This window comes from Salmo salar, chromosome ssa19 (assembly GCF_905237065.1).
Source record: "Salmo salar chromosome ssa19, Ssal_v3.1, whole genome shotgun sequence".
Lineage (NCBI taxonomy): Eukaryota > Metazoa > Chordata > Actinopteri > Salmoniformes > Salmonidae > Salmo > Salmo salar.
This window is the reverse complement of record NC_059460.1, coordinates 72,376,824-72,389,213: the sequence shown is the minus strand read 5'-3', so window position 1 is coordinate 72,389,213 and position 12,390 is coordinate 72,376,824. Positions and strand designations below refer to the sequence as shown.

The 12,390-nt window shown below is 48.6% G+C and overlaps 1 protein-coding gene across 3 annotated transcripts in view; it reads right to left on the bottom strand.

Moving 5' to 3' along the window:
• Positions 1-12,390, bottom strand: part of LOC106579554 (ras-responsive element-binding protein 1) — a 79,627-nt gene that overhangs the window by 28,873 nt on the left and 38,364 nt on the right. The window lies entirely within an intron of this gene.

Sequence of the window (12,390 nt, the reverse complement as noted above, 5' to 3'; positions counted from 1 at the left end):
TGACTCGATGCCCAGTGGAAAAGAGATGATGTCACTAGCTAGATACGATAGCCTGTGTTTTATTACACTCACACCTGTTTCATATGAGACAAGAGAGGGAGGGAGGGACGGAGCGAGGGACGTAGGGAGGGAGGATGGGATGTAGGGAGGAAGGGACGTAGGGAGGGACGGAGGGACGTAGGGGAGGAGGGACATAGGGAGGAAGAGACGTAGGGAGGGAGGGATGTAGGGAGGGAGGGATGTAGGGAGGGACGGAGGGACGTAGGGAGGGGAGGGACATAGGGAGGAAGAGACGTAGGGAGGGAGGGATGTAGGGAGGGAGGGATGTAGGGAGGGACGGAGGGACGTAGGGAGGGAGGGACATAGGGAGGAAGAGACGTAGGGAGGGAGGGATGTAGGGAGGGAGGGATGTAGGGAGGGAGGGATGTAGGGAGGGAGGGACGAGGGAGGGAGGGACATAGGGAGGAAGAGACGTAGGGAGGAAGAGACGTAGGGAGGGAGGGATGTAGGGAGGGAGGGACGTAGGGAGGGAGGGATGTAGGGAGGGAGGGACGTAGGGAGGGAGGGACGAGGGAGGGAGGGACGAGGGGAGGGAGGGACGTAGGGGAGGAGGGACGTAGGGAGGGAGGGACGTAGAGAGGGAGGGATGTAGGGAGGGAGGGACGGAAGGAGGGATGTGGGGAGAGAGGGACGTAGGGAGGGACGTAGGGAGGGAGGGACGGAAGGAGGGATGGGGGAGGGAGGGACGTAGGGAGGGACGTAGGGAGGGAGGGATGTAGGGAGGGAGGGACGGAAGGAGGGATGTGGGGAGGGAGGGACGTAGGGAGGGACGTAGGGAGGGAGGGACGGAAGGAGGGATGTGGGGAGGGAGGGACGAAGGGAGGGACGTAGGGAGGGAGGGATGTAGGGAGGGAGGGACGGAAGGAGGGATGTGGGGAGGGAGGGACGTAGGGAGGAAGGGATGTAGGGAGGGATGTAGGGAGGGAGGGACGTAGGGAGGGAGGGATGTAGGGAGGGAGGGACGAGGGAGGGAGGGATGTAGGGAGGGAGGGACGGAAGGAGGGATGTGGGGAGGGAGGGACGTAGGGAGGGACGTAGGGAGGGAGGGACGGAAGGAGGGATGTGGGGAGGGAGGGACGTAGGGAGGGACGTAGGGAGGGAGGGATGTAGGGAGGGAGGGACGGAAGGAGGGATGTGGGGAGGGAGGGACGTAGGGAGGGAGGGACGTAGGGAGGGAGGGACGGAAGGAGGGATGTGGGGAGGGAGGGACGAGGGAGGGACGTAGGGAGGGGAGGGATGTAGGGAGGGAGGGACGGAAGGAGGGATGTGGGGAGGGAGGGACGTAGGGAGGGACGTAGGGAGGGAGGGATGTAGGGAGGAGGGACGGAAGGAGGGATGTAGGGAGGGAGGGACGTAGGGAGGGAGGGAGAGACGTAGGGAGGGATGTAGGGAGGGAGGGACATAGGGAGGGAGGGATGTAGGGAGGGAGGGACGTAGGGAGGGATGTAGGGAGGGAGGGACGTAGGGAGGGATGTAGGGAGGGGAGGGATGTAGGGAGGGCGGGACGTAGGGAGGGCGGGACGTAGGGAGGGAGGGACGAGGGAGGAGGGACGTGGGGGCGGGACGTAGGGAGGGCGGGACGAGGGAGGAAGGGACGTAGGGAGGAAGGGACGTAGGGAGGAAGGGACGTAGGGAGGGACGGGAGGGAGGGAGGGAGGGAGGGAGGGAGGGAGGGAGGGAGGGAGGGAGGGAGGGAGGGAGGGAGGGAGGGAGGGAGGGAGGGACGAGGGGAGGGACATAGGGAGGGAGGGAGGAGGGAGGGCGAGGGAGGAAGGGAGGGAGGGAGGGAGGGAGGGAGGGAGGGAGGGAGGGAGGGAGGGAGGGAGGGAGGGAGGGAGGGAGGGAGGGAGGGAGGATAGAAACCGTATTTCTTTCCTTCCATTCTCAGCATTGCAAAACTACTTCTCTCTAGTAACAAACCAATCACAGCAGGCCACCAATAGTGTCTATGGTCCATGGATTCAAGTAACCCCATAAGCCCCCACACCACTACCCACCACAGGAGGTTGGTGGCACCTTAATGGGGAGGACAGGCTTGTGGTAATGGCTGGAGTGTAATGAGTGGAATGGTATCAATTATATCAAACACAAGGGTCGATTTGCTCTGTTCCAGACATTATTATGAGTCGTCCTCCCCTCACCAGCCTCCACTGATACCCACTCACCCAAATACGCATAGGTTCAATCCCTTGGCTTCCCCATCCTCTCTCCACACCCTGTTGCTTGGAGCGCCCAGTCCCCAATGGGAGGGTTTGGGGAGCTAATCTCTCCAACTCCATGCTGGACTGGTGCTTTCTGTACTACCCCCCAGGCCCATCCTGTATCCTGTACACATCCCTAACTATGAATAAGGTAGTTAGTTGGCTATGGAGCGCCAACTAATACAGACAGTGACTGAGAAACAGTTAAAGGACAGGGAGGGAGGGAGGGAGGGAGGGAGGGAGGGAGGGAGGGAGGGAGGGAGGGAGGGAGGGAGGGCAAAATAGAGGAGAGGAGGATGCAAGAGGAAGGAAAGAAAGATAGAAAGAGGGGGTAGCGAGAGGGGGAGGAGATAAGGAGAGATACAACTGCAGAATAAGCAAAAAAGAGAAGAGGGAGGAGAGAAAGAGAGAGGTAGTCAGAAGTCCCCCCGCCTGTTAATTGCGGCTTTCCGTTCACAGCCCCACAGGAAGCTCCTCTATGGTCCAGGCCACTTCCTCCTCCTCATGGAGGGGTGGAGTGCGTGTTCTAGTCTCTACATGTCTCATTCCTCTACATCGGTTTAGTGTGAGTCACTCAGAAACCCAAAGTGAAAAAGGGAGTGGGAAAGAAAGGGATGGAGGACAGGAGTTGGGATGATGCGAGAACAGAGAGGAGAGGAAAGGGAACAGGGGTCTGGGAAACGGACACTGGAGTAGCAGAGAGATAGACAAATACGAGATGAGATGGAGGAGAGGAAGGAGGGCAAAAGGAGGAGAGGGGGAAAGAGTGGGTGAGAGAGAGTGGTAAAGGCTGGTTATGTTTTTTAGTGACATCACAGACGGTAACATGGCCTAAGCAGGTGCAGTGTTACGGTCCCCTCTGACAGGGTGGGAGGGGTGTGTGTGTCTGCGTGCCTCTCACTACATGTCTTACCGTTACTGCATCCTATGTACAACATATTTGTCTTTTTTCATTGACAAAAATGAGTCATGCAGGATATAACAAACAACCCTCCCTGGTGTTGCAAGTAACACCATGCACAGACTTACTGGGCCAATTCTAACTAGATTATTGCATCATGCACAAATGAATGAAAGCTACTGGACTAAAACTAGTATTGTGGAGTAAGTAGCCTTCAGTAGCCAATGGAGTAGCAGCACTAACTAGTAATACAAGTAGTGTGGTCATATCGAATAGTGGGGGGTTGGTTTGCCATGGGTGTGTGTGTGTCGGGGGGGGGGTATGGGGTTGTGTTGTGAACCTTCCTAACCGCAGATCTCAAGCTTAGCCGTGGATTTGTTTTATTTCATTAGCCGAGCATCACCCCCCCCCATCCCACACTCTGATTGGTGGATCAAACCCTTGGGCAGCACTTTTTATGGCCTGCTAAAATGAACTGCAACAGATGGCGGGAACGGGGAAGGAGAGGAGGGAAGGCTTGAAGGAAAGGGATAGATGGAGGAAGGAAAGAGGGGGAGAAGATATAGGGAGGATAAGGAGAGAACGGTAGAGATACCAAGGCATAGAAAGGTCAGTTGAAGAAATGAGGCAGAGGGAGAGAATAAAGCGAGAGAGAGAGAGATTGCACAATGGTTGGGCTAGGTTTGTGATGTTTTCATAGCAGGCGACTGGAGCAGACTGTTGCACTTGTTTGGAGATTCCAACACACGCTCACAGAGAGAGAGTAGTGCGTGTTACAGGAGAGGTGTGCATGCATGTGTGTGTGTGTGTGTGTGTGTGTGTGTGTGTGTGTGTGTGTGTGTGTGTGTGTGTGTGTGTGTGTGTGTGTGTGTGTGGAGAGGACGGTTGAAGGGGGGCAGCAGAGGCTGCTGTTACTACATCTGTTCCCAGCCATCACTCTCACTCCGGCTTTGACACCCCCCAACCATATCTCCCCATCACACACACACACACACACACACACACACACACACACACACACACACACACACCGTGCTGCCCGACCCTGACATCCTGACATTCTTGCACATCCTTGTAAAAAAGAGCAGGGGAGGTCACAATGTGGGAGTCAAGAGAGAAACATATGTGTGTGTGTGTGTGTGTGTGTGTGTGTGTGTGTGTGTGTGTGTGTGTGTGTGTGTGTGTGTGTGTGTGTGTGTGTGTGTGTGTGTGTGTGTGTGTGAGAGAGAGAGAGTGTGGCAGTAACACACAGAGATGGAAAATTTGCCACACTGTGCCAAACAGCGGCAAACAAGAATGCCTCTTCTCTTCTCTCCCCTCCTCTTGTCGATCCTTGGGCCGCCTCGCACTCCCTTCCTCTCGCAGAATCCTCCCACCTCCATTTGCTCTCCCCCTCTCCTTCCGTCTCTCTCCATCTTGTTTTGTCTGCCTGCCTGCCTGGCCGGGCCCCTCCCTCTTCCCTCCATCATCTCTCACACTCCCTTCCTTCTCTTCTTTACTCTTCTCTGTCACCTTCTGTCACCTTCTGTAACTCGGTTTAACCTGAATCTGTCACCTTCTGTCACCTTCTGTAACTCGGTTTAACCTGAATCTGTCACCTTCTGTCACCTTCTGTAACTCGGTTTAACCTGAATCTGTCACCTTCTGTCACCTTCTGTAACTCGGTTTAACCTGAATCTGTCACCTTCTGTCACCTTCTGTAACTCGGTTTAACCTGAATCTGTCACCTTCTGTCACTCGGTTTAACCTGAATCTGTCACCTTCTGTCACCTTCTGTAACTCGGTTTGACCTGAATCTGTCACCTTCTGTAACTCGGTTTAACCTGAATCTGTCACCTTCTGTCACTCGGTTTAACCTGAATCTGTCACCTTCTGTCACCTTCTGTAACTCGGTTTAACCTGAATCTGTCACCTTCTGTCACCTTCTGTAACTCGGTTTAACCTGAATCTGTCACCATCTGTCACTCGGTTTAACCTGAATCTGTAAACATCTGTCACTCGGTTTAACCTGAATCTGTAAACATCTGTCACTCGGTTTAACCTGAATCTGTAAACATCTGTCACTCGGTTTAACCTGAATCTGTAAACATCTGTCACTCGGTTTAACCTGAATCTGTAAACATCTGTCACTCGGTTTAACCTGAATCTGTAAACATCTGTCACTCGGTTTAACCTGAATCTGTAAACATCTGTCACTCGGTTTAACCTGAATCTGTAAACATCTGTTACTCGGTTTAACCTGAATCTGTAAACATCTGTTACTCGGTTTAACCTGAATCTGTCACCTTCTGTAACTCGGTTTAACCTGAATCTGTCACCTTCTGTAACTCGGTTTAACCTGAATCTGTCACCTTCTGTAACTCGGTTTAACCTGAATCTGTCACCTTCTGTAACTCGGTTTAACCTGAATCTGTCACCTTCTGTCACTCGGTTTAACCTGAATCTGTCACCTTCTGTCACTCGGTTTAACCTGAATCTGTCACCTTCTGTAACTCGGTTTAACCTGAATCTGTCACCTTCTGTCACCTTCTGTTACTCGGTTTAACCTGAATCTGTCACCTTCTGTCACTCGGTTTAACCTGAATCTGTCACATTCTGTAACTCGGTTTAACCTGAATCTGTCACCTTCTGTAACTCGGTTTAACCTGAATCTGTCACCTTCTGTCACTCGGTTTAACCTGAATCTGTAAACATCTGTCACTCGGTTTAACCTGAATCTGTAAACATCTGTCACTCGGTTTAACCTGAATCTGTAAACATCTGTTACTCGGTTTAACCTGAATCTGTAAACATCTGTTACTCGGTTTAACCTGAATCTGTCACCTTCTGTAACTCGGTTTAACCTGAATCTGTCACCTTCTGTAACTCGGTTTAACCTGAATCTGTCACCTTCTGTAACTCGGTTTAACCTGAATCTGTCACCTTCTGTAACTCGGTTTAACCTGAATCTGTCACCTTCTGTAACTCGGTTTAACCTGAATCTGTCACCTTCTGTCACTCGGTTTAACCTGAATCTGTCACCTTCTGTCACTCGGTTTAACCTGAATCTGTCACCTTCTGTAACTCGGTTTAACCTGAATCTGTCACCTTCTGTCACCTTCTGTTACTCGGTTTAACCTGAATCTGTCACCTTCTGTCACCCGGTTTAACCTGAATCTGTCACATTCTGTAACTCGGTTTAACCTGAATCTGTCACCTTCTGTAACTCGGTTTAACCTGAATCTGTCACCTTCTGTCACTCGGTTTAACCTGAATCTGTAAACATCTGTCACTCGGTTTAACCTGAATCTGTAAACATCTGTCACTCGGTTTAACCTGAATCTGTAAACATCTGTCACTCGGTTTAACCTGAATCAGTAAACATCTGTCACTCGGTTTAACCTGAATCTGTAAACATCTGTCACTCGGTTTAACCTGAATCTGTAAACATCTGTCACTCGGTTTAACCTGAATCTGTAAACATCTGTCACTCGGTTTAACCTGAATCTGTAAACATCTGTCACTCGGTTTAACCTGAATCAGTAAACATCTGTCACTCGGTTTAACCTGAATCTGTAAACATCTGTCACTCGGTTTAACCTGAATCTGTAAACATCTGTCACTCGGTTTAACCTGAATCAGTAAACATCTGTCACTCGGTTTAACCTGAATCAGTAAACATCTGTCACTCGGTTTAACCTGAATCTGTAAACATCTGTCACTCGGTTTAACCTGAATCTGTAAACATCTGTCACTCGGTTTAACCTGAATCTGTAAACATCTGTCACTCAGTTTAACCTGAATCTGTAAACATCTGTCACTCGGTTTAACCTGAATCTGTAAACATCTGTATCGGTTGATGCATTTTATTTGCAACACTTTATTGTCGTGTTCTTTTATATATTTATATTTTATCTTACTCATGTAACAAGCTCAGTTCATGAAGTTGGATTGATTAATAGAAGTATTAGGTTAAGCAATCAATTCTTCCCATTGATTATTGGAAACTGTAGCAATTTGTTTTAGGTTTCAAGCACTACGTGAAAGTATTCTCAATCAATCAACTTGCAGCAACCAAAGATGATGACCTAAATATGACACCCACTACCCCCTTCCACACAGTCAGTCAGCCACCAATCTGGCAACAGCATCAGTCACATGACAAGGTCAGAGGGGTGGTGGGCTAGAGGGGACACCTGTGTGTGGACGTAACGCTGGTGACAAATCACTTGTTCTAGAGTGGGCGGGTGACACGTTTCCACTGCCTTAAAGCCACCCTTCATTCTCCATTACTTTATTGAAATATTAAAAGGTGTTAAAACCAGGGCTAACACTGCCTCACCTTGATCAACTGAGCCACCTGCTCAGGCTACAATTCAGTGACTGATACGTTATATAGATTGATAGACAATGGGCCGCGAGCCAAACTGCCAAAACTGACACATGCTCTTCAAAGCAGACAGTGGGGAGATTTGCTTCATCCCTGCACTAACAAAGCTGTATTGTTAATAATCCATTCACCTTTTGGCCCTTTTGGTCCTTCCAGACTAGCTAGCTAGATAAACGAGAGAGGAGAGAGAGAGCGAGAGAGCGAGAGAGATAGCGAGAAGCAGGCGCAGTAACCCAGTCCAGTCATTGTCAGATCAGTGATCAAATCAAGGATTAGAGGGAGATAAGAGGAAGGAAGCAACAACGCATTTTCAAAGCATTCCAACGGGGTGTAGTGAAGAGTTATCTCGCGAGAGGATGAGTGTGTATCTGTGAGTGTGTCTGTGAGTGTGTGTGTGTGTGTGTGTGTATGAGAGAGAGGGGGAATTCTATATCAAGGCTGGAGAGGGAGAAGTGAGGGAGGGAGGGAGAGCTAGAGGGATCCGTGACCATATGTTGGCTATTTATTACCTCCCTCCTAACAGTCTCTCTCCTCCTGACACCATGAGAAGTCAACGTTCCCTCTTAAAGGTCTAACAGTCTCTCTCCTCCTGACACCATGAGAAGTCAACGTTCCCTATTTCTAAGGGCTTTAGGGTTAAGGTTAGTATTAGTGTTAGGGTTAGGAGCTAGGGTTAGGTTTAGTTTTCGGGTTAAGATTAGGGTTAGGGTTGGGGGTTAGGGGAAATAGGATTTTGAATGGGACTGAATTGTGTGTCCGCACAAGGTTAGTTATACAAGACTGAGTGTGTGTGTGTGTGTGTGTGTGTGTGTGTGTGTGTGTGTGTGTGTGTGTGTGTGTGTGTGTGTGTGTGTGTGTGTGTGTGTGTGTGTGTGATAGAACAGTAAAGTACAGTATAGTACAGTGGGTCTGCCTGGCCTGCCTGTGTGGATGTGAACTAACTGGCTGGCGTTTAGACAAAGTGGCAGAGCATGACGCGCTCGCCTCAATCAGAACAGGAAGCAACACGTGGAGAGCTCTCCACTTCCCGCTCTCTGCCGTGTTTGTGTGTCTGATTGATGAAGAGTGTTCTCCCTCCCGCACTACTTCTTGTGAGTTTTTAGAGGACCACCCTTCCCCCCGTCGTCTGCTTTTCTCTCCTCCTCCGGTCCCCCCTCCTTCCCTCGCTCCCTCCCTCCTTCAGCTCACACTCAGCTGCTATTACCCATCTTCCCTGCTTCCCTTCCCTCCCTCCCATCTCTCTGGCTACCCTACCCTGACTTGTTGCTCTTACTCACCCAAACACAGATACAACAAGTAAAGATAATTCATACGCACTTTCAACCACCCACAGCACATCCAGCTCCTTGCCTCTAGCTCCCTCCCACAGCGCAAAGCTCAGCATGTTGGTACAGTACTGTTTACATTACAGAGGTAAGGAAAGGGGTGAAGGCATTTAGGGATGGACAGAGACTCTTTTCTTCATCTGCTTCCTCTTCCTCTCAATCCATCGCCAATCATCTTGTGGCTGTTTTTCCCTTCCCCTCCATCGTCTCCTGTCTGCCTCTCTAGCTGTCTCTCTTCATCTCTCTTTCAGTTGCTTCCTCCTCTTTTTCTATTGGGTTACTATAATAGGGTAAGGTTAGCCTACACCCAGGGGTGAAATGCTTAACGAGCGCAAGGTTAGGCTATATGGCTGTGTTTAGGTCAAAAATAATGTGTCCAAACTTTGACAGTATCTATCTTCCCATGTGTTGTGTTCAGGTCAATATATTACCTTCGTCTGGGACTCCAAAGAAGCAATGTGAGCTAGCTAAAAACACCAGTTAACTACTCAGAGTAGAGATCAGTTATCAGAGTGGTGTTGATGGGGCTGGGAGGGAGGGAGGGAGGGAGGGAGGGAGGGAGGGAGGGAGGGAGGGAGGGAGGGAGGAGGGAGGGAGGGAGGGAGGGAGGGAGGGGCATCAGCCTCTGTAGAAAGGAAGCTGTCCCCTCAGGGATTATTCCTCACACACACACACATCTAGCTCACACAGCTAGCTCACTGTTAATCTTCATTTACAATCTGTAGAAACTATGAAAATAGAATGGTTCAGAACTTTTGTGAAACATCACAGCACAGTTGAACATTATATGGCAAATAGAAATCAAAAAGATAGATGGGAGGGGATGAGGGTAGCTGAACGATGGGACTAAAAACAAACAAAAGACAACTATTGTACAGTATTCTGTGTCCGTAAAATGTATATAGTATGTATAACCTGGAAGTAGAAGCCTAAGTGTTGTTGTCAGTTAGTTTTGTCCAATTAGGGATGGTATGTTAGGGTTAGGGAAAGAAATGTAAGGAAAATATAAATGTTTTACTATTTAAAATAATATGCATTCGGGAAGTATTCAGAGAAATTGACTTTTTCCACATTTTCTTACGTTACAGCCTTATTCTAAAATAAATTAAATAAAAAATGTTCCTCATCAGTCTACACACAATACCCCATAATGACAAAGCAAAAACAGGTTTTTATACATTTTTGCAAATGTATTTTTAAAAAAAGATTTGAAAAAAAATACCTTATTTACTTAGGTATTCAGACCCTTTGCTATGAGACTCAAAATTGAGCTCAGGTGCATCTTGTTTTCATTGACCATCCTTGAGATGTTTCTACAACTTGATTGGAGGCCACCTGTGGTAAATTCAATTGATTGGACGTGATTTGGAAAGGCACACACCTGTCTATATAAGATCCCACAGTTGACAGTAAACCAAGCCATGAGGTCGAATGAATTGTCATTAGCGCCCCAAGACAGGATTGTGTTGAGGCACAGATTTGGGGAAGGGCACCAAAAAATGTCTGCAGCATTGAAGGTCCCCAAGAACACAGTGACCTCCATCATTCTTAAATGGAAGGAGTTTAGAACCACCAAGACCCTTCCTAGAGCTGGCCGCCCGGCCAAACTGAGCAATCGGGGGAAAGGGGCCTTGGTCACGGAGGTGACCAAGAACTCGATGGTCACTCTGACAGAGCTCCAGAGTTCCTCTGTAGAGAACCTTACAGAAGGACAACCATCTCTGCAGCACTCCACCAATCAGGCCTTTATGGTAGAGTGGCCAGACGAAAGCCACTCCTCAGTAAAAGGCACATGACAGCCCGCTTGGAGTTTGCCAAAAAGCACCTAAAGGACTCTCAGACCGTGCGAAACAAGATTCTCTGTTCTGATGAAACCAAGATTGAACTCTTTGGCCTGATTACCAAGCGCCACGTCTGGAGGAAACCTGGCACCATCCCTACGGTGAAGCATGATGGCGGCAGCATCATGCTGTGGGGATGTTTTTTCAGCGTTAGGGATTTGGAGACTAGTCAGGATCGAGGGAAAGATGAACAGAGAAAAGTACAGAGAGATCCTTGATGAAAATCTGCTACAGAGTGCTCAGGACCTCAGACTGGAGAGAATGTTCACCTTCCAACAGGCTAACGATCCTAAGCACACAGCCAAGACAATGCAGGAGTGGCTTCAGGACAAGTCTCTGAATGTCCAGCCAGAGCCTGGACTAGAACCTGATCGAACATCTCTAGAGAGACCTGAAAATAGCTGTGCAGCGACGCTCCCCATTCAACCTGACAGAGCTTGAGAGAATCTGCAGAAAAAAAGGGACGTTTCTTTTCTTGCTGAGTTTATATATTTTTGAAATATATGGGGGATTGGAAATGATACAGACAATTACATTGATAGAAGCCACAATCTATTTGCAATATTAAAGCTGATCCACCCCTATAAAGAAATAAAGTAATGGCATTTCTCTCAATGATCTGGATTCTAATCAACCAACCACAAAAACATGTGGCCATGAAAAATGTCTGCCGGGACATAACCTAACGTAGCAGGCATAAGAGAAACGCCTGAGCTGAGTTTCCACATCTGGTTTTCAACGGAAAAGGAAGCTAGGTTGAAAATAGCTGTATCCCTGAAAAACGGAACATCCGGTTGTTGGCAACTCCGCTAAGGCTAGTCAGGACCAATACCCCAGCCAATTATCTCTCTCTCTCTGATGCAAAATTACTCTGTCTCTTCACACACATCAAGTGATTTCAAAATGCACCAGTCTAATGCCAGGATGTTGACATTTATAGGCCCCTTTACAATTAAATGATTTACCCTTAAGTAATGTTGCAGCTGCAAAAAATACGTAAATACAATAATGTCAGTAGCCTATACCTAGGTCTAAATATAACACCTAACAGAACTGACAGATTAGTAAAACATGTAGGCAGAAGAAAAAAACACCCTCATCACTGATCAAATGGTTCAGTCTTGACTCCCATCGACTGATCAAATGGTTCAGTCTTGACTCCCATCGACTGATCAAATGGTTCAGTCTTGACTCCCATCGACTGATCAAATGGTTCAGTCTTGACTCCCATCGACTGATCAAATGGTTCAGTCTTGACTCCCATCGACTGATCAAATGGTTCAGTCTTGACTCCCATCGACTGATCAAATGGTTCAGTCTTGACTCCCATCGACTGATCAAATGGTTCAGTCTTGACTCCCATCGACTGATCAAATGGTTCAGTCTTGACTCCCATCGACTGATCAAATGGTTCAGTCTTGACTCCCATCGACTGATCAAATGGTTCAGTCTTGACTCCCATCAGCTGATCAAATGGTTCAGTCTTGACTCTCATCGACTGATCAAATGGTTCAGTCTTGACTCTCATGGACTGATCAAATGGTTCAGTCTTGACTTCCATCGATCCTGGGGGAGGTGCGAATAACATACTGCCAATAAGGCAAAGAGCGGTGACTGAAAGTAAGTTTGTGTGTGTGGAATCTGTGGGACTTACCTACACAGGTGTGGAGGTGGGGTGTGTGAGACCAAGAAT